The sequence below is a fragment of the Harpia harpyja genome, chromosome 1 (genome assembly GCF_026419915.1).
Source record: "Harpia harpyja isolate bHarHar1 chromosome 1, bHarHar1 primary haplotype, whole genome shotgun sequence".
Classification (NCBI taxonomy): domain Eukaryota; kingdom Metazoa; phylum Chordata; class Aves; order Accipitriformes; family Accipitridae; genus Harpia; species Harpia harpyja.
This window is the reverse complement of record NC_068940.1, coordinates 7,868,786-7,893,750: the sequence shown is the minus strand read 5'-3', so window position 1 is coordinate 7,893,750 and position 24,965 is coordinate 7,868,786. Positions and strand designations below refer to the sequence as shown.

The 24,965-nt window shown below is 43.5% G+C and overlaps 1 long non-coding RNA gene across 1 annotated transcript in view; it reads left to right on the top strand.

Moving 5' to 3' along the window:
- The first annotated feature begins 19,286 nt into the window (after window positions 1-19,286).
- LOC128151961 (uncharacterized) overlaps window positions 19,287-24,965 on the top strand; it is a 157,563-nt gene continuing 151,884 nt past the window's right edge. The window contains exon 1 of the long non-coding RNA XR_008238508.1: window positions 19,287-19,401. This is a non-coding gene — a long non-coding RNA (uncharacterized LOC128151961). The remainder of the gene's footprint in view (window positions 19,402-24,965) is intronic.

The window sequence follows — 24,965 nt, the reverse complement described above, 5'->3', positions numbered from 1 at the left end:
AAAGCACTTGATTCTCTCTCTGACTTCATGTGCTTTTTCCCAAATCCTTCCACTGTACATCTACCATATCTTGGGCTCTGGTCTTCCTAGCACGGATGGAAGCATGCCGCTGGTGTTAATCACCACGTGGTGTCTGGACATGCTGAAAACACTTAAGCAACTGTGACATCTGTTTGGGTGGCCTATGTTGTTGGGAAACTTGACCTTATTTATGAACAGTTTTCAAAACCAGGTTTCAACCATGACCTGGTAATAAATGTGAAGCGTCTTCACACACTGTGACCACATCTTCATGGTCAACATCCTCTCTGGGGAGGGGTGGGCTCACTCTGAAAGGTTAGGACTTGGGACATATGGGTTCAATTTTTAGGTCTGGCACACACTTCACGTCTGACTTTTGCAAAGTTGTATGCTCTCTTTGTGTCTGGAATAAAATAGCAATGGTAATACCTGGGATCAGACTGATTACTGGACTCTTCAGATTGTGGCAGTTAATTTGATCGTTACCTAAAAAAATCCCCATGATCTCAATGTAGTTCAATGCCCTATTGTATAGCTTTAGTGTTGTGTGAACAAGAGCAGGAGCCAAGCTGGAATTTCTCTTGATTCTGCAGCAGCAGCAAACTCCAAATTGGGGATTATTTTTAGTGTGTCGTATTGCAATCACTAGGTTTTTCAGTGCATGATGTGGAGCAGAATTTTCAAGAGCATCTGGTCCTTGGCTGCTAAGTGTTTACATTGCTTCTGAATATGGGATTTAGGGCTCTGACAGAGGATCTATGGTAGATTTAACTGTTTCAAACATTATCTCCTCCAGCACCTCTGCCAAAAATTACTGCCTCATAGCAGGGGCGCAGAGCAAGAAAAAAGCACAGTGAGGAATAGTGTCCCACTATGAACCTGGGGAGGACAGTGCTGCGTTCTTTTCATTCGTGCATCCTCCAGCAGTTTGTTGTCACTGTGGAAAAAACGTAGAGATTTACTCAGGTGTTGTCCCTAAGCTGCTCCTGCTCCATGTCTGGTGAGTGTTTAGTGGTGTGAGAGTGGCGGTGCTGCGTTCATGGACAGGCGAGCTTTCCCACAGCTCACTGTGAAAGAGCTGGGCATCGGGAGCCGAGGAACCACCAGAGAGGATTTGGGAAGCCCCAGCTGTGTGCTGGTATAGCACAAGGAAAAAGTCAGTGCCAGGGAGCCTCTAAGCAGGGCTAACCCTGCTGCCCACAAGCAAGGCTAAGTTTACCTCTACATCTCCCCTTGGTGAAGTGCCGGTGAGTTTCCAAGAAGCTCTCAGCTCTGAAGCGACTGCCACAGGCGTAAGCTGCTCTGCTTGAGTCGCATCCGATTTGTGATTTTTGTGGCTGTATCTTTTACAGTAGTGTCTCCAGAAATACAGAAGTATAACAAGGTATTTATTTGCCAAGCCTTTTCTGTTGTGTTTCAGCCTCTCTTCTCCCCCTTCCCTGGCTTATCACTGATGGAAGCGGGTGTAGAGTCCTTTGAATGAAGACATCAAAGGACAACTGCATCTCTGTTCTTTAACCAGGCCTGTAAAGAGATTGTGATAAAGGCCAACAATATATGTCAGTGTTGCCCAGTTATTGTTCTGGGCTTTGTAGTTTTATTAGGAAATAATTTCTCACCCTGTGTGGCTCCTGGTGAGGTTTGTTTTCTGTGCTTCTGGATTTGATCTGCCCAGTGAAAGACCTGTCGCAGAACTGAGAGTTTCGCCAGCTGTGAGTTAAGAGGGAGACATGATTGAAAAAGTTCAAGCTCTGCTTCCTAGCAGCCAATTTACCATCTGTCTCCCTCTCCCTCATGCCCCTTTTATAGCAAAAATGCAAACAATTTGTTTGACCTCTGCTGAATCTGTACAACTCTGGGCTTTTAAAGCGTTGGTCTAACAAATAAAAACCAAACGTGACAGCAGCAACAACCCTGAATTCAAAACCAATAAACCTCGGTAGCAGCAAGGCCTGTTGCCAGAGACGGTAAGAAGCTATCAAAGGCTTTCTTCTTCATTAATGCATCCCTCTTCCTCTTCTCCCTTCGCTCCACCTCTGGGAAAAACTACAGGTAAAGTCGAATCCTGTCTGCCACAGCGTGTGGCTGAAAATTTGCCCCTCTCTCCAGGGTAACAGAGAGAGTGAAGCCCTCAAATGTGATGCTCGGTGTGAGGAGGCAGGACGACGTGGATAGGTAATTCCCAGCATCACTCCACTTCCATCTCCTGGTGGCGTGCCCCCGCCTCTGACCTTGCACCAGCTCTGGTGCTCCTGAGGCACCACTGTGGACTGGTTCAGTTCACTGGTCCACCAGAATGAGATGGTCCTCAGTAGGGCTGGTGAGCCAAACCCACTTGCAGCGGTCTCTGATGGGTGCTAGAGCTGATGTGAGGAGGAGGGGAGAGAGGAGCGAGATGTCTCTTTCTGTGGTGGTGAACCGCTAGCCTGGCTCAGCTGCGTGTGGAAACACAGACGGGTGTTGCGTTACAACATTATTGCACAAGTAGCGCGATTGCCAGCAAACGATAATAGTTCTGCCCGTCTCCTAAAGAGACTTCTTCTCAGAAGTATTGTTGATGCTGGTATAAATTGGCATGGCTCCAACCAATGTGTCATTTGTCTGGTAGACTATGAAATGCTCTTGCAAAACTGGCCTGTTTTTCAAGACTTTGTCTTGATCATATTGACCCCAATGGAAATCCAAGCTGCTAAATGACTTCTTCTTCTTCTCCTTCACCTTCAAATAGGTACTTGTACCCCCAATCCACATTATTGAACAACTGTTAGAAAAAAAAATAATCACACTTCGGTTTTCCACGCTTCAAACAAAACCTATGAACTCCCCGTGCCAGCCTGCTGAAGCAGCCTTTACTTTGCAAGCAAATCTCTGTAGGAAGAGATGAGAGCTGGTGAGAAAATCACCTCAGTGCTTGTGTGTTTTGCTGAGGTTGGAGGAGGGCAGCATGACATTCTTGCACAAAGCATTTTCTATTTCAGTGTATCTTAAGTAGCTTGGAATAAGAAAAGAAAGCCTTTTCTTGGGTTTACTGAAACTACAAAGCTGTCATATAATTGGGGACCATCCTGGACAAATAATGGGGTGGCAGGGGCCTGGGGGAGAAAGGGGGAAGAAAAGGGTTTAGTGTGGAAAATGAAGCTCACAGCCAAAGATGGACTTAACCTGATAAGTAGGCTTGAAACATGAGCTGCGATGTTAATCCCCTCAGGGCAAATCTGAATCCTCCTTTGGGGGTGTGGGGGTGACTTTCTACCTGCCTTGAGAACTTGGAAAAACCCTTTCTAAAAACAGGGAAAGGGGGCTTTCCGTTGTCGAGGAAGTAGCTTGATTATCACAAGATGGTATTCTTTCCCGTGATGTACTTTGGCTTACAATTTCTGGATGAAGTATAAATATTGTCAGTAAAGAATAATTAGGAAAAAACCCCAAATAGAACAAAATCACAGCAAAAGATGCTAGAAGCAAGGAGGAAAACACATTTTTTGCTTTGGTAGAAGCAGAGGGGTAGGGCAGCTGCAGTGCAGAAGAGCTGCCTGAAACGTAGGAGATGTAAGGAGGAAATTCTTTCACCCTGGTTAGAAGAGGGCAGCAGGTAGACTTGCACCTGAAGATACAGGCAGTGGGGATGAAGCAACCCCAAACCTCAAAGAAACCATGGGGCATTTACTTTGAAATGGCAGGGAAGGTCGCGGCAACTGAAGACTCCTGAGATCAGCAGGGGGGCAGTGGAGTTGCCCGGCGATAATGTGATCACTGTCCTGAAAGGATGCTTGAGCAAGAAAGTATACAGGGAAGCAGATGATGTCAAAAAGCAGTTACAGATGAACGGTCCTGTACTGTGGTAAAGCCAGGCCCTTAGCTTTGCCACAAGAGAGGACAGCATAGAGGAGGAGCAAGGAGCCAGGACCCTCATGAGGCACCACTGGGGAGAGACCCCAAGACATCTCTGTGAAGCCACTCGGAGGTACAGAGAACACAGGTTGCTTTGTAGGGGAAAGGAGGGGTTGTGAACAGAGCAATGGACTGGACAAGCTGGGTGTCTAGTTTATGTGTATTTTTAATCTTTTTTGGCCCTGTGCTCTCTGCTGGAAGCATGATGCAAGATCAGACTCAGTGGTCCACACCGGGCAGTAAGAGCTTCAGAAAGGTCCCACTATCCTGCCCCACCTCTTGCTGTGCCACTGCCAAGGCCGGTTCAGACACAGAAATCTTCAGGATTAGCCTGAGCATTTTTTTAATGAAGTGTTGTGTTGTGTTTTGTTTTGTTTTGTTTTCCCATTTCTGAGCTTACACGGCAACTTTTGTTGTTTCTGGCAATGAAACGTTCGGGAAGCACCTGAAGGGATGGGGATCCGGTGCTGCTAGGCAGCTAGGCTTGTTCTAACCAGCCAGGGTTTTGGGGTGGCTGTGTGGGTCTGAGAGCAGCACTGACAGGGCAATCCAGCACGTGCACTCCCAGCTATCCCCTGGCCCCCAGTGCTGTGTCTGTGGGGCTGGAGAGTGGTGGGGTTAGTCCTGGCCAGGCTCCGGGCAGATCCCTGGGGTCCCAGGGTGTTAGAGCCTCTGTGTAAATGTTAAGGCAATCCAAAGAGTCAATACGCAACCTAAAGAGAAATATCACTATTCTCATCTTACAAATGGAAAGTGAAATTCAGTGCTGAGATGGCTTTCCCAAGGTGGGGAGGTGGATGTACAGCATCATCAGAAGTCCCAGGTGACCTCAGTCTTGGTCCCACTTAAAATCTCCATTTCTCCCACACTCTTTGCATTTTGGTGTACAACCTATTTGTGTTGAAAGACCATATGAGCAATTTAACAAGAGCTTTCTCTGAGGTTTCGCCCTATCCTGGTAAACCATGAACAGCTGTCCCTTGAATTTCTGTTCTTCTTTACTTTAACCAGGGACAACAAACCCATGGCTTGTATACTCTTCACCATCTGCAACGGGAGTGAGTAGTTCAAGAGGGGACCTTATTTCATATGGGGAGCTGCTTTTTTTTTTTCCCTTTTTTTTTTTTTGCTTAGTTACTTCATAAACTTTAGTTCCAGTTACTACTTAGCTCTCAGTGGCATTTCCATATCACAGAGCTGTTGCTTCATTCCAGGTTTTCAACAACTGAAATATATCATGGGATTTTGTTGTAATGCAGGAAATTGCCTTCACATTAACAATCTGCCACTTCTGTAAACAAGAAATCCACTGATGTGGCATGTCAGCGCTCAACAGGAGGAGTCCTGACTACCTTAGCAAAATGATGCATTTCTCAATGGAAAACCTGGGTGTTAGGCATACCTACGTAATGACACAATTGCCTTCACTTATTTTTAGGGCAGGGGCTAGGTGCCTGCTCAGGATAGTTGGAGGCAGAGGATGTGCACTGAAATCCCTCCAAGCGTGCTCTTTAAGTGCACTTTGCTACCAAAGTTCCCCGAGGTTACAGGGTTGCATGTGGGGATTTTTTTTCCTGCCTTTAAGAGCGTATTAATAGCAGTATGAGTATTGTAGGTGATAATATAGCTTTTTTAGCTAAGCCCACTTGTCTTTCACATAGGCTGCTTATTCTCTCCTGCTAGCACGGCTGCTTTGACTACGTAATGACAGCTGCGTGGATATATGGACTGTGGCAATGGGCTGGCAGCCACTTCATTGTCAGCTCCCCTTTGTTCTCCCAGAAAAGAGAAGGCACAATAGGGAAGGTTTCATCCACATGTCAGACATATGAGGGACAAAGGGATGATGGGAACTGACTGAATCCAAGTCAGGCTGAGAAGCGCGCTCTTTCAGCCCGGTTTAGCAATGGTGTGGTGGCTGGCCATCGCACTGGTTGTAATTAGCCAACGAGCAATTAAGTTACGGTAAAGCCTCTACGCTGCCTCGGACCTTGCGAAAGGCCATTTCACACGGTGCATTTTCGGGGTCGTATTAACCCTTTGCACTTGAGCTGCCTCTCGGGTTGATGGTGGATGTTCAGCGCAGGAGCAAGGCAGGATTTGGCGGAGAGGTGGGACCTTCCCTCGGGGCAGCTCGGCCCCCTCGGGAGGAAGCAGCAGCTCTCTGGCACACGCGAGTCCTTAACCAGGTCTATAGCAGAGGAGCAGCAGACATCAAAGTGAAATCCAGGTTGAGAGCAATTGCTCTGAGATTAACTGGAAATGTTAATCAGCTAAACTGTCTGAAAGAAAATGTGCTTGGCACCTGTGGAGCAGAGGGGATGCTACTAAAGAGAGTGGTGGTAAGGTGGCTGTTGCCTATGGGAAAACCAGACGGATGAAATAATTTATAGCCTGTGGCACAGGTTAGTGGGAAGAGAAGAATTATAATTGCATAAATAACAGTATTTCTATTGAATCTGCACTTTTTAGTATTTGGTAGACATATAAGCCCCGTTGCAGGGTCCTCATTTGAAAGTGTTACGCTTCGTGTAGCGCACAGTATTTTCTGAGAGCTTTCATCCACCACAGCCAAATATGGGTCATCTTAAGGGAATCCCCTTCAGACCACCTCCCCAGCCCAGCTTACACAAGGCTTTCCTGGGGATGCCTCTGTCTAAAATAAGAAGCTTAGGTCACCAGAGATGAGGGGGAAAGACAAGAGGGGATGGTAAATGTGTCTGGGTTGGATTTTTCAGTAGTTTCATTTTTACTGTATTATCTCTGTGTAACTGTACACCCTCAGGAAAGATGGATACTAAACCTATGGAGAACATGACAGAAAAAATCTAGCATAATGATTTTCATCAGAAAGTACTTGTTTGTCAACTAGAACTTTTTGGATGAAAGAGGCAATAGAGAGGTTTGGAGGTTTTATTTAAGGAAGAAAAAGTGTGGTTAGAATTGTTAAACTGGTGTGATGAGTGTGGTTTTGCAATTGGATGTGACTTGTGTAACAAGTACCAGTGCAACCCTTCACAATTAGGCAAATTTACATTGTTGTCTGAAGCAAACAGAATTCAGAATATCCTATCAAGATTTTTCAATTTTGTCCTAATTTGGACTGGAAAATGTTTTGACAATGTGAAAAATCTCACTGGATGGGGGAACTGTTTCCTGATGTTTTCAACCAAGGTGAAACCCTGTAGTGGGTTTTTTTTTACTTACTATCTTTTTAATTACTCGCTGTGACTTAAATAAGAGAAAGTTATTTAAAATTTCTCAGAACTTTGATCTATGTAATCATGCATCTCCTGCTGTTTTCAAATAAAGTTATTTCAGTACATGCACTGAATTAGAGAAATTATGTGTAGTTATATTTCAAATCTATCTGATGTATTGCCAGTGGTTACAGCATGAGTTGGTTTATCTGTGTATTGCTGTCCCAGTATTTTGAGAGATCACTCAGTTTGCTTCACAGAGTTTCAGTGAGCTGAAGGTAAAAGATTTAGTTCACTGGAGTTCACGGTTTCCAAGTTTCACGCACAATCCCAAGCATTACGTAGAGACTCCTGAGGCTGTGGCTTCCTGCAAGAGAGCAAGCAGGAAAAACAGTTTATTTAGGAGAAGGTGGAAAGCTTCACTCAGTTGTCAGATCCAGAACCTTTGCACTTAATTGTGTGTTTCCAGCTACCAAAAGCCAAGGAGGTTCCTCTGATAAAGTAACTTTTATTATGCATATAGTGGTAAATGCTGAAGATGCTGCAGTAGGGTGTAAACCCTACATGTGCCTATGATAGACCTATTATGTTTTCTGATCCTTAACATTCGGTTGTCTCTACCCCTTTCCTTACTGATTGGCAGCCACAGGGACCTCTGCAAACAGATATCAAAAATACTGTGCCAGGAGCACTGGTTTCCCATGTCCCCAGGCCGTGAGCTCTAGCCAAGGTGGCATCCCAATGGTACGGGATCCCTGTTCAGCTTTTAAACAAGGCGATGTTTTTATTGATCTTGGGTGCCTGGTTTCAAAAAGATATCCCTTCTGCTTAGCTTCGAGAGGCTGCGGATATGTTACACAATTGAGTACTTCAGTCTTCTAAAATTCTTCAAGAGCTGTGCTGTTAGGTATAATGCAGCCAAAGACAAGGGCATAAATATAGTAATATCATACTACACTAATATACTATACTATTGCAGGGAGCTAATATGAAAGAAAAATGGATTATGCAGAAAGTGTGTTACTGGAGATACTACTTTTGCGTGGAAATGTATTTTTTAATAAAATTACATTTCTGATGCCATTTATACTGGTGTAATGCTAATGGTCTTACTCTGCTCTGGCATGAGATTTCCTCCAGTCTGTACCAAATCCCTATGAGATGAGATGCATGTGAGATGCCAAAGAGCGGCTCAACCATCTTGAAATTGGTATTTGCATTTGTGGGTTTAAAAGTATTTGCTGCTTTGTAAAGAAGAGAAGGTATTAAAACAAAAGCGCAGTTGCAAATAGCTGAAAAATGTGCTGTAGTCTAATAAAAAAACCTAAAAAGATGGTACAAAAGGTAGAGAAATTGGAAAAATAGTGTAAAAATTAAATCCTAGTGAAAAAATTGCATGTACCTAGATGCAGAGGATGGCCCAGCAGATCACTAGTGACGGGGCACTGCGTTTCTTACCCTAACCTCCAGCCACCTCTGAGGCTCTGAGTCCCTTCCTTGGACTGGGAAAGGTACCTACATGGTTTTTGTCACTTGTGCTTGGTGTGACATCCCCCCGGCCGGCATGGTGTTGTACCCGTGCAGAGGAGAGCTGCGAGAGAGGGGGCTGCTCCACACCTCAATATGATCTCACAGGCTGATCTGAAAAACCACCTTCAGTTTAACCAAAACCTGTTTTCAGTATGTTTTTCGGGCTAACAGTGACAGGCATCCCACATGCTGGCAGGCATCTGCTTCTGCCTGCCCAAACCCACAAAGAATTGGAGGGAATTAGGGAATTTGTTGCTTGCCTGATGGCTTTTTCGCACTTAAGACATACACAGCAGTGTTAGCTTGGGGTCATTTAAGGCTCCTTCATATCAGTGGAATGTTTTTCTTTTCCGATATTGACAAGGGTGACAGCGCGCATGGGTTTTGGTCTCCGCTGTTTTACACCAAGATTTAAGGTACATTCACAAAAGTGTTGCTGTTGAGTGCTAATCCAAACAGGGCACAAAGCCAGCCCCTAGGCTTGGATCTAAACCCACTGGGCACGGCGACCCGAGTGGGACTCCGGCCTCTCTGCTTTATCCTCTGCTCATTCCTCATCAAAGCCCTGGTTCACTGTAGCACTTGAAATGTACTTAAAAATGAACTATACTTTAGTTCAAATATTGTAGGGATGTGCTTGAATCCAGATTAGGAAAAATTAGTTTGTTTGGCTAATTTAGGCTGATTGTGCCAAACTGCACAATCTCAGAATTGGATAGCTGGGTCCTACTATGGGTTTTGTTTTGTTGATTTATATTTTCCCTGACCAAAAATAAATAAAAAAAACAAATCCTTGTTCTAGCTTTAAAGTAGAAAGCCTCTTTAAATTGTGTTTGCATGCTTGCACTTTCTAGTATTCTACTTAGAAGATATAACTAATTTTATTGTTAGACAGCTAAAATAAGACAACTTTTCTGTCTTTAAGTTTGTGATTATTGCTGAGAATCAAGGAGACATTTTTCAAGTGTACTATAGATGACATGCTCATCTCATGTTCATATTTAAGATGACATGCTCATCTTCCTGCTGTACTTTAAATCACTCCTTAAGAATACGATTTTGGGAAAAAGATATTTCATTGCATGGAGAAATAATCCTTTCCAGAAATGAGAATGCCAATAGTCTACAGAGGAAATTCCTATTAAGCAAAATGTTCTATAGATGAGCACTCAAAGGAAGCTACCCTGGAAAATGTATTGTTCATATTTGAACATATTATCTAATTGCAATCTAATCTGAAGATATTAAAGTAATATATTATATGGCCTGAAAATTAATGCGTGAAGTACGTATTGAAACAGACTCTTACATGCCAAATACGGTAGCAGATTTTAAAAAATAAATACTATTTAAATTAATAAAAATAAATGTCTAATTTGGTAAAATGTTGCTGTGGAATTATAGCTGGTTAGTTACATATATAATTCTACAATTTTTTTAAAATGTCTTAAAAATAAATAGCTGTAACTAAAATAATTCATTAAGAGTAAGTAGACTTGAAATATGTGGCTCTGTTTTTTGTCAGATTTATTCAAATAAATTCCCAAATACTTTGCAAATTGGGTTAAATGTCTAGAAACCGGTATCGTATCTCTGATCTGACACAGAAATGCCTGTCTCCCTGCGAATAAACAATACTGCCCTTCTCTGTATCTATCCCAGTCTAGAAAAGCTTGCCCTTCCTTCAGGAATTTCATTCCATTTCTAATTCCAAAGTGAGCTGGGTTGACGAATCAAGGGCAGACTTAGAATATTATGGATTTTTTCCACCTTGGTTGATTAACCTCATACATTTTATTTAAATAATGCCTAAAAGCTCTAATTAGCAATGGCTAATCTGCCCCCCAGATGCTTGCTATTGATTTTGCCTGCAGAAAACTAATCTAATTGCCCTCCTTATCAGAGATAGGGTGGGTATTGCAATAACCAACTCGCCCGTGTGCCTACGAGAGCCATCAGAGTAGCAATGGGGAATGGGGTGACTCTGTGGGGCACTGGAAAAAAGCCGGGCCGTGGAGTTGGGTAAAGAGGGGATTTACCCTGTGCGCTGAGCCAGTGGGGAGGTAAGTCCTGGAGCGGCAGAGCTGCTGTTGGTGAGGGCTTGGACGTCGTCCCGCTCCCACATGAAGAGAAGAGTCAAACCCAGAAGGGAGATGAGAAGGGTGGCATGTTGATTACTGTGCCAGGGAGAAGAGGGGGCTTTATTCAACAACAGTTCGCTGATTAAAATGCCTTTCAGGTCTTTGTCTGGGTCTTAGGGGGCTTTAGTGCCACCTCCAAAATGATAGTGTTCACATAACTATAAGACAACATCTATTATTGCTTCCTTTGATAGCATTGTGTTTACGGAGGCTTTGATATTGTCTATAAAAACTAATGCTCCGTTGAAACTTGGCTGTTAAAAAGCAAACTCGCAGCCTAAAAGCAAAGTGTTTCCTTTAATAAAATGTGAAGGTCCCTTATTTTTTTTGTTACCTATTTCTAAAAATATCTCAAAAGAGGCGTTCAAGCAGATTTATTTCTTGTTCTAGTAGAGTAAAAATGCTGTTTTCTTTTTTGAAACTGCGATTCACAAGTGATTAGTCAATAATGCAGACTTTTTCTGATATTTAATATGAGGTGTCAGTATGTGAGTTATACTGTGATGCATTTTCATTGATATCTTAATGTAGATTGCAGTTTCTGCTTTTATTTAAGTTGCAGTAGGATAGTTTTATCTATTTATTATCCCTGTAAAAATGATATTAATAAATTATCCTAAGTAGCTCAAGCAGGTTTTTTTCCCTCAAATAGTCCTATTGTTGATTTGTCAGGGCAGTAAGCTATCATGTTGCTCTCGGTACCTGTTCTTTTTCTTGCAGCTTTCTGTACTGAGTATGTGTTTTGGAAACAATCCAGCCTGATCCTACAAATCCTGTTTGTCTATGTGGTTTGTTTTACAAGAGCACTCACATGACATAGGGGTGTGGGGGGCTCCTTTGCCTTTTTTGCCTGAAAAGTCAATAAATGATTAGCAGATCCTGACTCGCTTTTTGCTGTGTGTCCTTGGACTGCCACACGGTTCACTTGCCACAGTTACATCCAGCCAACATCACAAATACTCTAACACTCACCTGGTCCACATCTTTTCTGTATCTTCTAGCAAACTGTTTGGAAGAGGAAAAAGAAGGTTGGCTTTTTAGCATGACTGCTGTGACAAAGTGTGATGTTCTTGCTGCATGATGACTGTCTACCTTGGGCTGGCAGCTAGTCCTCATCCAAAGGGATTCTGCTGTCTTTAGTGATGTCCATAGAGTAGTTTTGCTTGGAGGCTCGGTTTTCACTGTGGTAAGAGATTGCTTTTCTGTCCAGCCTTGTGGTAGGTTTGGGAAGGTGCCCCTGCCTTTTGTAGGCTTTGTTTTGGTGGGCAGTGCATGAGCACTGCAATGTCTGCCAAGAAGTGCTGGCGGTATTAGCGTGTTTATGGGGTCAGACATGCATTATGTGGCTAGATGCAGCAACCAGCAATCTGTGGACCAAGACGATGAGACGGGAGACACCAGCAGGGAGCTAAGGAAAGGCCTAATAGGGACAGCTTACATGGACCACATCAACTGACCTACTGGAGCATGACAGAAGCAGGCCCTCAGGAAAAACTTAAGCGTGGAGACTTCTCACTTTAGGAGACCTTACAAAGCACAGTGCACTGCACTGGTTGCCTGTCCAGTAGCTGGTGGAGGGGAGGGATGCTAGGAGGCATGACTAAGGGGGGAGAAGGAGAAACTGAACTAGAAAGCTTCGAATTTAGAAATGGGATGTTTGTTTGGCCCAACTACAGATGGGGAGTGAGCAACAAGGTTTGGTGAAGGGAATTTTAACAGGCTCAAATAGAGATGAAAGTGAAACAGTTCTGGCAGCTGTCTCTAGTGGGGACTGAAATATGATGGTACATGTGAGAGAGCCCAAAAGATGCTTCAGAAGCAGGATAGAATAAATGAAGGCCCAAATGAAAGAGACATTTGTGAAGATAAAACCCAAAGGGTGGCTTTTGGAAGATGTTCGAGACTGAAGAAGCATCAGGGTTTGGCATATGGGCAGACTTTGTGGAGGAAAAGAGAGGAGTGAGTCAAAAATTAATTTGGAGGAAGCTGGAAGAGGAAGGGCTGAATGAAGCAGGTAAGCAAAAGCTGATGGGAAGATGTGTGATATAGAGGCAGGGCTGAGGATGAGGGATTATCCTAGTGGCAAAAGGCTGTATGTATGAATCATCAGCCTAGGAAACAGTAACCAAACATCTGAGGGCAGGTGAGATTCACCAGAAAGGGAGGGTGAAGCAAGAACAGCAAAAATCCTAGAAAGACAAGCATGGTGGAAAGGGCAGCTTTTCCAGCACCGGCATCAAGGCATTTAGCAGTTAGGAAGAGAAGAACTTGATTGCTATCTCCTGTTCTGAGCATAAGGAGGATTGCTAATGAGTAAAATATTTCGAAATGGAAGAAAATGTTGAAAGCAACAAAGTCAGTCATATTCTGAGCGAAGCCAGGGAGTCCTGCCAGAGAAGCGGAGGAGCCAATGCAGTGAGTTGTCTCCTTGGTTATTCTTCTCTCTCCTTGGCATTATGCTTGCTGTTTGTGAAGACTCCTTCCAGGCTGCTCAATTCATGCAAGGAGAGCAGCAGTCGAGGCCTTTTGCTTGGATGTAAAACCTGGGCAAGCTGGAAAATTGTGCAAGCCCTAGAAGTGCCGTGGAGGTTGGAAGGGGCTGATGGGCAGCTGGAGCACTGTGGAGTTGTTTAAGGCCTCTGATGCGAATTTTACCTCTTTCCACAGTACATTAATAGCATAAACCTCCTTAGCTCTTTCAGGATCTCGGGAAATAGATGGGTAGTCAGCGTATGTACTGACCACATGTACGCTGATTGAGTAGCGGTTTAGTGTGTTATGCGTGTTTATTATTCAGCTTCCACCCTGTGATGCTGTGCCAGAGGAACAGAAAGAGCTGCTGCAGCTGGAGAGAGGGGGGAAGAGAGAGAGAGAATGAGGAGGACAGGACGAAATGAGAGAGCACAAGGTACAGAGGGAATGGGTAGGTTTGGGAAGAAAGCAAAAAAGACTCTGGAGAACCTTCAGTGCAAGAAATATTAAAAGCCCAGCCAGTGGGAGCTAAGGGAATATAAATGAAAAGTGTGAGCTATGAGAGGGAAATACGTAATAGCACTGCAGAGGAAATTGAATTTATTGTTACTCGGTGTGGGTGGCTATATTTCCCATCCCCTTGTCTTCACTTGGATACAGTTCTTCTGAGTGATGAGGTGATCTCAGCCGATGAGGATAAATTCAAGATCTGTGGTATGGTTAGAGCCTATTCTGGAGGTGCATTTCTTGTCTTGCTTTTGAGAATTAGGATAGTTACTTTTAAATAATGGGAGTGGGATTTCACTATAAAAAGCCGCTTTAAATAAACTACAACTTTTGCAGCGGATAGCTGTAAAGTAACAGCCCAGGCAAGGAAAATTTTGTTTGTGAGAAGAAGATAGCAAGGAGAGGGTGAAATTCTGAAAAGAAGCCTTTGTGTTTCTTTTCCTAAGCTAATAAATGTTTTGCTGGTAACCATATTGCTTCTCTGTGTGGTCTGGTATGCCATTTGTTTTCTCTTCACAAGCCGTGCTGCAGGGAGTGCAAATTGAGCAGTGAAGTCAGTTCTGAATTGTGTAAGAAATGCATCTTGGTGTGCCTCAGATATTTTCGAGTGTGTTCATGTGTACCCTCTCAAGGCTGTAAGTTCTCTGGGATGCAAACTAGGGCTTTTTCCCTTTTGGGGCTATTTTGAACGGTCTGTTCATGCTGCCCATAAATAAAGATCTGTGATTCCTAGCTCTGCAGAGGAAAAGCAGGACACCTGGCATTTGGCAGTGAGCACCTTGATGTCTCACCAGAACAGGCTGCAGCAGTTTTGGGCAGATTAGTGAATACTTCCTTCCCTTTACCCTCAAGTAAAACATAACTCTGCTAATTTTGATCACACCACTGTGGACAGTGACAGTCTGGGTCCTGCAATCCTTCATGTTGATGCTTTCATTCTCCTCTTTGGCCTCCTCAACTTTCACATTCCCTCCATGCAGAATATCACTGCAAAGATTTATTTTCCGAAATCTGCTGCTCTTCCTGTGTCAATCTCCTCCTCAAATCCCTCCACAGTTTATGTCCTTCATCACATCAAATTCAAGTGTCCTTGTTACTTGTTCTTTATTTCACTGCCCTTTCCTAATTCATTGCACTGATATGCATTTATTTCTTAGGAAATAATGTTGCTGCTATACATCCATCTAAATTTTGAACCCACTTAATGATTTCAGCCAAATTTGACAGAACAGTGGGTATCTCCAAGATCTGATGCTTCTACAGGTGTTGTGTAAATAGGTGGCTGAGTGAAGGAGAGATTCTGTGTTACTGATGTTATGGAAGGAAAAGGGAATCAGTTGGGCACCAGAAGATCTCACATGTGACAGCTCTTGCACCCCAGACTTCCTCAGTTCTAGTGCCTGGTCATTAGCTTTTTCTTTTTCTGAGGTCTGACACTCCCTTGCCACCTGCAGCTTGCCTTCCCAAATTCCCAAGCAAAGTGCCTCGCTGTGCCTTCCCATCGCATTCCTCGGTAGAAGACAGCTTTCCTATGTTGATTTGCTCCTTGTTCCTCCAAACTGTTCACTATTACTGGGCTGCTGTTCAAAACAAAACGTTTGTGGCAGGCGGAGGGCACAGTGTACGTTTTGCTATCACCTGCTAGCTTCTCCACCCCTTCTTTCAGGTTTCTCACTTCCCTGGCTTGCTCCTTTGTTTTTCTGCTTTATGTACAGGTACATAGCAATTTGCATGCAGTGATGTATATTTTAAACAGATTAAGTCCCTTAGTGTGGATCCAGTTATACTGAAACACTTTCAGCTGTAATAGATCTCCTAGGCCAGGCTATAACAGGAGGGCTTTGACAGCACAGCTGGACACTTTTGCAGGATTCACTTCTTATTGTTTGTTCCTGCCATGATATTTCCAGCATTATCTAGCTATCTATCTGTTTGCATATATAGTGCTTGCCAAATTTGCCTACATCTGCTGAGCTGTATGGTTGTCTTGGTAAAAAATCATAGCCCCAAATGAAGTAGTTTTCAAGTAGTAGAGGACAGCAAATGCTATCCTCTGGACCAGTGATGCTGCATCCATTTAGAAAAAGCACTTGTATATTGTTGGAGGAAGACTGTTCTCTTGTCTCACAAAAGCACGACTAACCTCCCCGTGCCCCAGACAAGGGGATCAACTTTTGGCAAAGGCTAACGCCTCCTCTCTCCAGGTCCCCCGGAAAAACACTCCCCAAAGAAAGCTCTGGTATATTGGCCTGACTCTTGTGCCTTATTGCCTTGTGCACATTTATTCATTTCAGTAATAGATACAGAAAAGGAAAAACACTTAGATAGCTACTGTGAAAATGAGTGTATTAAACCCCTCAATTGAAAGGAACATATGGAGAAAAGAGATGAAACAGATCCCCCTCCAAAAGGCCATTATTTGGCTACACCTCAGAAGGAAATAGTGTGCCAGCTGCTGCTATAGCCCTGGAGGAAAAAAACATTCTGCAGCATGGTGGAGGAGGGGGGGGAAGACTAACGGAGTGCCTTAATAAACATGGACTTGTCCGTAGTAAGGAGAGGAGAAATGGCATGCTGGATTGAAATTAAATCACTGCAGCATGAGAGGCTTGTGATCTTGCTCTTCGTTTGACTCCTTAGTCCTGCAGCCACAGAAGCTTAGTGAGCTGTGTGGTGGGTACTCGCTGCTCAGCACAGGGATCAGTCCTCAGCACTTATCCGTGCTTACGGAAAGTTCATAGCACCTCTGGAAGCCCAGCAAGGTCCTTACTCTGGTTTTAGAAATAACTGAATTGCTCAAGGTAATACAAAGCGTAGCTACGTTGCACGGCAGCCGTAGCAATACGGCACGCAGCTCTTGGGTAGTTTGAAAATCCTCCCAGCGCAGAGCGATGCCACACGAAGGTGGTAGCAGAGGTCCGGAAAGAAGCAAAGCCAAGCCCAAGTGCTCAGGTGGGCTACTCACCAACGTGGCTGTGTTGCTTCCAGTTCTGGGCACTTGTTTGGGCTTTTCCCCATTATTTCACAGGGGAGACATGCCCTGAGACCCACTTACAACCTGCAAAGCCTCTGCTTCAGCCACTGGGCAGCAGCTGCCTGGCAAGAGGCTGCTGCTGTTACCTGTTCGTACAGCCCCAGCACCATGGGCATCGCGCCAGTGCCACCAGGTGTGCAAGAAATGGGGATATAAAGACATAATTTCCTCCTTTTTTTGAGCAAGGTTGCTATTTCATAGGATCTTTGAGAGAAAGAGATTAGATGGACTGAAACTCATTATCAGGGCAAGAGGGGGGAATCCTTCTGGTGAAGAGAGAGGCTTCAGTGCATTCCCATCCCCACTGGGATAAGGTTATGTTACGATGTTATTGTAGTAAGACGTCAGATTGGCTGAAAATATCCACTGCTGTGCAATTTTGCAAAGCTTTGGCTTGGGAAGCAGTACTTGTTTTTCTTCAGTAAATCCATAAAGAATAAGTTCAGGAAGTTCCTTTAAAATGATAAACTGTCTAATGTAAAAGTGTGTTCAGCAGGAGGAAATAAGAGCTCTGGTGTCACACTGAAAAGTGAAATTTAACTTTTTAAAGTGTTTCTTCAAATGTAATTTAACAGAATATATGCTTATTTCTTCCCAAATGTCAAAGGTTTGTATTTATGAGGCAGTGCAGCATATTATTCCCTAGAGGATAAGTAACAAAATGCAAATAAAATAATTTTTTAAAATCACAATAATTTTATGAATATTTCTATTAAAAAGATTAACCAATGCAACACAACCCCCAAAGCAAACAGCCAAATACTCTAGTGTATGTTTTTGTGTCTGTGAAAGTGTCAGTATTTTCTGGCTGCTATTAACTCTTTCAAATGTTAAATGGCAGCATTTCAATCCCGTCATATTCCTTTTCTCCTCCATCCTTAAGTGCTACTGGGGTCTCTGTCTCTGCCAGGAATGGAAATTCTCCTAGTAAAAAATAATCTTGACCAAAATGTCTAGTGGAAAGTGCAACTAATGCAGAGTATGCTGAGCAGTCGATAAAATCAGCCAGAATTTACCCATCAAAGTCAAGCAGTTTCAAGTCGACACAAAGCTCTGCTAGCTTACAAAAAAAGAAACAGAGTGAGACAGAGCTGAGGGTGAGGAAGGCTGCAGAGATTCTACTTCCACCGTCTAAATTGATGGGTGGAGAGTGAAGGGATGTCTTTTATTTTTTTTTTAACCAAGAGGGCAGAGTTGCTTTAAGATGATTTGTCAGGTGACAGTCTTGAAGGGACCCTGATAAGTTTTTAACTTATTCTCCTTGCTCATAAATTCCATTAATATCTTTCTTACCTGGAGGGCAAGTGCAGTGAAATTGTGTAGTTATTTGGTGTCATTCAGCTATGAAGGGTCTGTAAGTGTCTTATTAGATCAACCTATATTTTTAAGATTTTCTTTTAATAGAAGAGAATTTTTTCTGCATAAATTATTTATGTCTTTATTGGATGTGCTCTACTATAATGCATAAAGCTAGATAAACCCCACCCCAACACACACTAAGCAAGTATTACTCTAAATCTGAAGCTATCTGAATTTGCCTGGTGCAAGCATGTCAACTGAAGCCAGCTCCTCTCTAATCAGTCCGTGTTGTGGATTTTGGTGTATTCAAGGCAAACTGTAGGACCGCAAAGCCCCCGAGATTAAAACTGGACATTTCACATTCATGAAGCATTTAATGTGCTTCGATTTTTGTCACTTGGGACATAATGCACAAACTAAAGTCAGGGTGACCCCACGGGCCAGGTTCCTACGGAGCCATTACAATGTATTTGTTCTGTAATCCTCAAAACTAGGAGGGATTTATACAATGGACTAATGGCTTCAAAGGAGTCAGTTGAGCCTTCTGGGTGGAAAAGTCCACTTTTTAACCCTTGCAGTGCTGGCTCCTTGCCAGGTGCACCCACGTAAGCAGGAGATGAAGCCCCCAGGTCTTGGTGGGGAAGACACACGAGGTTTGGTGTCCAGGGGTAGGGATGGAGAAGCTGTGATGGGACCTGGGAAAAAACTGGGGGTGAGGATGTGCCTTCTTCGGACCCACACCTGAGCCACTCACGCCTCTGTTCCCAGTGCTCAGGATAGCTCTGTAGAAATTGGTTAAGACAAATATTACCATACATAAGTCTAAACACCTTCTTAAGATCCTGAAAGGCCAGAAAGACCACTTTTTTTCAGTCTGCGCAGTGCTCATGCTTATAGCTTTTCATAAAACCTTTATGAAATGGCATTGGCTTTTTTTTAACAAAGAGGGCCAGCAAGGTCAAGGCAATGCAGAAAATTTCCCCAGCTCCCGTTGATATATATTTTGCCTAAGTAAGATTTCCAATATTTCTCCCACTTGCTTTCCTAGGTAGATTTAGTCATTATGAAAGGTGGGTTGGTACCTGAGAGACTGCTATCCTTTCTTAATCTGCTTAGCAGGTGCAGCACTGATGTAACTGGGAGAAAACATCCAATACAATTCTAAGAATGAACTTCTGTGTCTTCCCAAAAGGTTCCCCTCCTCGGATGGGCTTGCTTCATGTCGTCCTTGGTCCTTTAAGGAGATGCTCTGCGCACGAGGCACGCCAGACACGGCTGGATATCTTGCAGTGTGGAGATCTTCCTTGTAAGTACTGTTCTGAGACCAGAACCTCTACCCTTGCTTCACTGATACTGCTGCATAAGTGGTAGCTGTTGCACAGGTCAAAAGACTCCTTTGAAAGGTTTTATTCTTCAAGTTTTGTAGCGGCTGAAATAGATCATGTGTTAACTATAGGGTGGCCCAAGTGAAATGAAAGGGTGTAGTAAGAGCTGTATGTGTACTAGGAATACAAGTTTCAGGATTGTCAATCTACTTATATAGTAAAATCTTTAAAAATATCTTGTTTTAAGAAAAAGTAAAACAAATAAGCTGTGAAATCGAAGGTTGAGACACCATTCAACTTCTGGTTCCTTTTTTCTTGCCCATCAGTCTTTCTACTCATAACTTGGGAATCATTTTCAGCGTGGACTCTTCTTTCAAAAGAGCACTGTGCCTGCTTTATTCTGCAGGTTCTTCTGGCAATAACAAAAATTAAAGACCTCAGGTGTCAAATGTGGTGTGCAATGATCATAAATTAAAGGGTTAACCAAGACAACCAGGAGAGGATTACCTGCTTTACGACTGATACTGCCTGAGTCCACACTTTGGATCAATCCTAGGGCCTTTTTGGTAGTGGTACCCAATTGTTGCTCAAGTTTTAATGTGCTTTGAGATCATGTTACAATCAAGACCTCTGGTATGAAATGACCCGTTTGATTTTTAACTTAAAGTCTAAGGTTGAAGTGCTGCTTCTTGCAAACCATGCAGCTGCATCTTGCTAGTTTGGCCGCAGTGATAACTGTAGGTAGATCCTTGGTGCTTCTGCCCTAGCACTGGTGGTTTGCAGAAATACCGCTGCCTATCATAGGAGCATTACCAGATAACTGTTACCAGGGGTGGGTTTTCGATGTGAAGATATACTTTGGGCATAAACACTTCGGAATGGTACTGCACTAGGCTATTGCTTTCTATTTAAGTCTGTTTAGTTGCAGCATAATAGTTACTGCTGGATTTCATGTTATAGTTACAGGCTACTCGCAGTCAGCTGTAACTGCAGTATAGGACTGTGTTTATATTGACAATCAAGCCAGTACTGTGGATGGAGAATTTTATTACTTAACAGTAACTTTCAATAATGGACCAACACCCAATATCTTTGTTTGAGATGCATGTCTAAGGAAATGTGACAACTTCTTTAACTGCTCCTCCTGTCTTCATTAAAGACTGAGAAGCTTCAAGGGTTTGGCAGCTGAGATAGTTGTAAGTACCTAATTAATGATTTATGAGGAAAGCTTTTTACCAAAGTGCACCTCCTTCTACCAGCAGATGTATGTAATCTATATAAGCCGTGGCTATAAAGTCTTGTCAACTACTTTTTTTTTTTAATCACTGTTATGATATTGCCTTAAAGCTTCACCCGAGACTGGAGCCTAGCTGAGTCTGGTGCAGGCATGAAATAAAAAATGGTCTTTGTCTCAGGAAATGTACAACCTAAAAGGCTAAGTAAGGAAAGAATTGTCAGGAAAAAAACAACCCCCCTCAATTTCCAGGGGGAAGCTGAAGTATAGATCTTGTACAAAGCCACACAGGAAATCTTCTACCAGGAAGGTTATCACATGTTACTGTGCTACTTCAGGATTAGTCCTAATGTATGAAGAAAGAAATAATGACGGGTCTCAGGTTTATAAAATTTGGCTGTAGTGATATCTCTAGATAGTCCAACAGATAACATTAGGCTTGGGCTTCTGCCATCTTTAGGCAAAAGAAGAAATGGCTCCATATGACATACAAGATATAACATGACCGCCTTTGACTCTTGTAAGTGGTAGATGTGTAAAACGTCTGGTGACCAGGGAGAGACCAGTCTGTAGGTCAGAGCACCTCTCTGAAGCTGGCTGACTGGGGAGCCGAAGGTTGTGTTTCCCACCTGAGCTGTGGACCGGCCGCTGTGCTCGGCACGCCTGGCTGTGCGCTCTCCTGGGAGCTCTCTGGCTACATGTCATTTTCTGTGTCCGCTGGCTACATCACAGATCCAAATGCAAAATCCACTACTCGGGGACATTATGTGGATTTGTGACACTACCCGTGGGACTTTGGATCCATAAACCAATGAATGGATTACAACGAGGCATAAATATAGTATTTTCATGGATGACATATAATCCTACTCAATTATTGTTCCTGTCATGTAAAGGGAAACTGTACCCATTTTTCTCATCCCTGCACACTGAAATTTCAAAAGAAAAGAAATGCCCGATGCAAAAGATTCAATCTACTAGGTCCCTGCCTTTTATCTATTAGCAATTTTAAAGCTTATGTTTTCCATTATTAGGTGCTTCCTATAATTAGTTCTTTGCATCTCTGGAAGGTTATTATATGGGAAATTCATTTGACAGAAGCATTTAGAGTTTCTGGACTGAGCAGACTGGTATATTAGTCTCTGAACAGTGCATGTCATATGATGTGCTCTCATTTATGTCTGGATTGCGGTGCCCGGAAACAGTTTTGCCTTCTGCTTTGCTTCTACAAACTCTTTCTGGTTTTGAGAAACTGCTGTAACTGTCCTTTGCTTGAGACAACTTATATATCATAGTTGTTTAGGGATCCAGCAAGACGTGAAATGTCTCACGTGTAAAGACTTAATCCTTTCTATCAGTACAAGACAGTTTTATGGGTGTGGATGCTTCACAATAGGGGGAACAATAAGGAAAATGGAGTTTGTATTTTGTTTCCTTTTAAGACTGAAATGCCATCTTAATTGTCAATCTGTCCTTTTTGTTTTTTTTCTCTTCTTCTTTTTAAAGTTGCCCAGGCAGTAAGAATCCTTTTGATACATAAAGTTAAACTTATTAGAGAATACATGTAATGTTTGTCTAGCGGGCATTTCTAATGCAGTATGTTAAAGCCTTCTGTATACTGCTATAGGTGCTGAAGGGGTGCTAGAGAAAAAAAACCAGCTCTTGTAGCAAGAACTGTGATAGCTCCCCAACCCTGTGTCCTGCACGTGTTTTATGCTGCAGAGGCAGCTGTCCTGTAACATTCAGCTGATTGTTTGTAAAGGGCAGTGGTTTTTTCTGAATTCTTCCTTGCATTTGAAAGAAATCTTTCCGGTTACGTGTGGAAACGTGGGTGTCTCAGGACAAATGCAAATATGTTGCCCATAGTCAATGCCACACAGGGATTTAGTCAGTGCTCACTCTTTCTTTCTGGTTAGAAAAGTTTTAGGGTACCTGTGGTATGCTCTGAAACTAAAGCGAGTTTCCTTAGGGGAGCAAAAGCAGCATTTACATTTTCCTGTGTGGGTTGAGCTTTTTAGTTGAATGTTCCCCTCTTCTGTTTTTTCCCCTCTCACCTCTGTATGCCCTTGCCACAGCCACAGAGTCTGCTCCGTGCTTTTGGAAGGGCAGGGTCAGACATGCACTGCTGTATTTATAACACTGGGATCGCTGCAGTTTTCAGCACAAGTGCTTTAATCATCCTTTCATCTAAAGGAGAAGCATCTGGTCCTAAATGTGCGCTTTTTTGCCCCTTCTGCTACAGTGCAACACGGATGGTTGATTAAACCACCCCTCCTTTTTCCTGGCAGCAGGGTTGCAGTGGCTTGCTACCTTTGTTTCCACTTGGGGCCTCTAAATGGGGCTGTATAAAGGGAATAGTAATAAGGAAGTCCCAAGGCTTCTGTCGGACCCTCTCCTAAAATTTAATCTGCGCCTAGGCCCCGCTGGCCAAGCTGCTCTTATGTTCATTGCTGGGTCTTAAAAAAAAAAAAAAAAAGCAGTATGTGAATGAGATGGTGCTGGGAACGCCAGTGGGGAAGCCACATGCTAAGTGTACTTGTCTTACAACACCCAGAATAGTTTAAGACAAAGGTCCCAACTGCAAAAGGAGCTTCTTTAGCCTATGTTTTAGCTTAGCTTTATGCAGCTACAGACATTTGATACTGCAAGTAGAGCTACGCCAAGTAAGATCTTCCGTTTCCTCTTCCACCTCAAAAAGTTTCAAAATAATTTCATTGCAACTTTAGCATTTTGAAAATGTAAAATTAAATGAAGTTGCATTTAGAAAAGAAGTCTCATTACAACATGAAATTTTGAAACATATGAATATGTTAACAGAAGACGTGATTTATTTTTACTTATAAATTGTGACCAAAGCAATTCACCAGAAATGAGATGAAGCCATGAAGTGATCCAGTCAATGTGCATTTTATGGTGGGTATCTGTCTGTTTGTTTGATTGTGGCCTTTTCCAAGATTGGCTGAAGAAGCATCTCCACAGGCTCTTTTGGGAGTGCTCTGCTTTTTCATAGAAACTGACGACCTGAAAAGCCTGTATCAGCAACATGATTCACATTTGCAGTAACTTCTTGCCTTTTGCACTAGCTTTTAGCTATCCACTCTGCAGTGTCTCTCGTTCCTCGTCCCTCTCCTAGGTGTGCTGTTATTTTGTAAATCTTTAGATGAGGCATTTTGTAGAAGCTATGCTAGCCATCTTGTGGATGCAAGGTAATGGGATGGGATGCTTTGCCTTGATGCTTGCCTGGGCTCAACTCTCATACATGAGAAACCATTGGCACTTCTGGATTTCCTTGTTTGTATTAGATTGAAAGCAACAAAACAAGACATGGACATCTTCTTTTCATCAGAACAATCCTTAAAAAAGCATTTTCAAACTTTTTGATTGTGCTGATCCCCTTGGTTTTTCGGTGAAGATGCAAATTGTTGTACAGAGATTTTAAGGTTGGTGGCAGTGGGTTTGTTCAGAGGCTCTGTGTGGAGCCCCAAAGCTTTGCAGGGGGTTTGTCACTCCCCAGAGGTCTGAAGTTGCACTGAAGGAGGGAGAAATAGTCCTAACAGCAACACAGCTGCAGGCAGCGTGGTCTTCTTTTAGGAGCAACTGTGCTTACTTTTTGGGGTGGTGCTGGGTCCAGGAGAGCTATTCAGTCCCATGCTCTGCACTTGGCTCAAGTTGCACTTGTCTGAGCAGCAGTGGGAAGCTGCTTTTCACCTCGAAAGGCCAGCAGCCCTTCCAGTCCCCATCTGATGCCGCTGTGACGAAGAAGGAAGGGAGATCTGAAAGCCTTGTACACTGGCTAATGAAACATATATGAGGTCGAGGCTGGTGGTGTGCCGAAAGAGGCTTTCAGCCAAGTGAAAGCATCGCTCCTTGACCAGACAGACCTCTCTGACCACGATACGCCCATCTTAACCCCTGCGAGCCACTCCAGACCTCCCGGGCCCTGCCCTGGCAGCCGCAGGGGATCTCAATTCCCTTGTCCCTGCAGGTCCCCCGTCCTTCCCCACAAACGACCAGGAGCGGCATCCTGCTCTCTGTCTGCCCTGGCCACAGGTGACCAGATGGCCTCTTGAGAAAATCCCGCCTGCTTTGCGGGCAAAGCTCCTGGGGAGCCATCCTGGCTCCGCTGCTGTGGGTGGCAATGTTCCAGAGGACGAGGTCAACCTGTACCATGTACCTGACGGTCCTCCTCTGCCTGTGCCTCCATGTGAAGTTGTACCCGCCCTGGGCTAGAAGAGACCATACCCTTGATGGTCTGATGTGCTAAAGGCATGGCCCACACCAGAAAAATCTGCAGCACTGCTCCATGGAAAA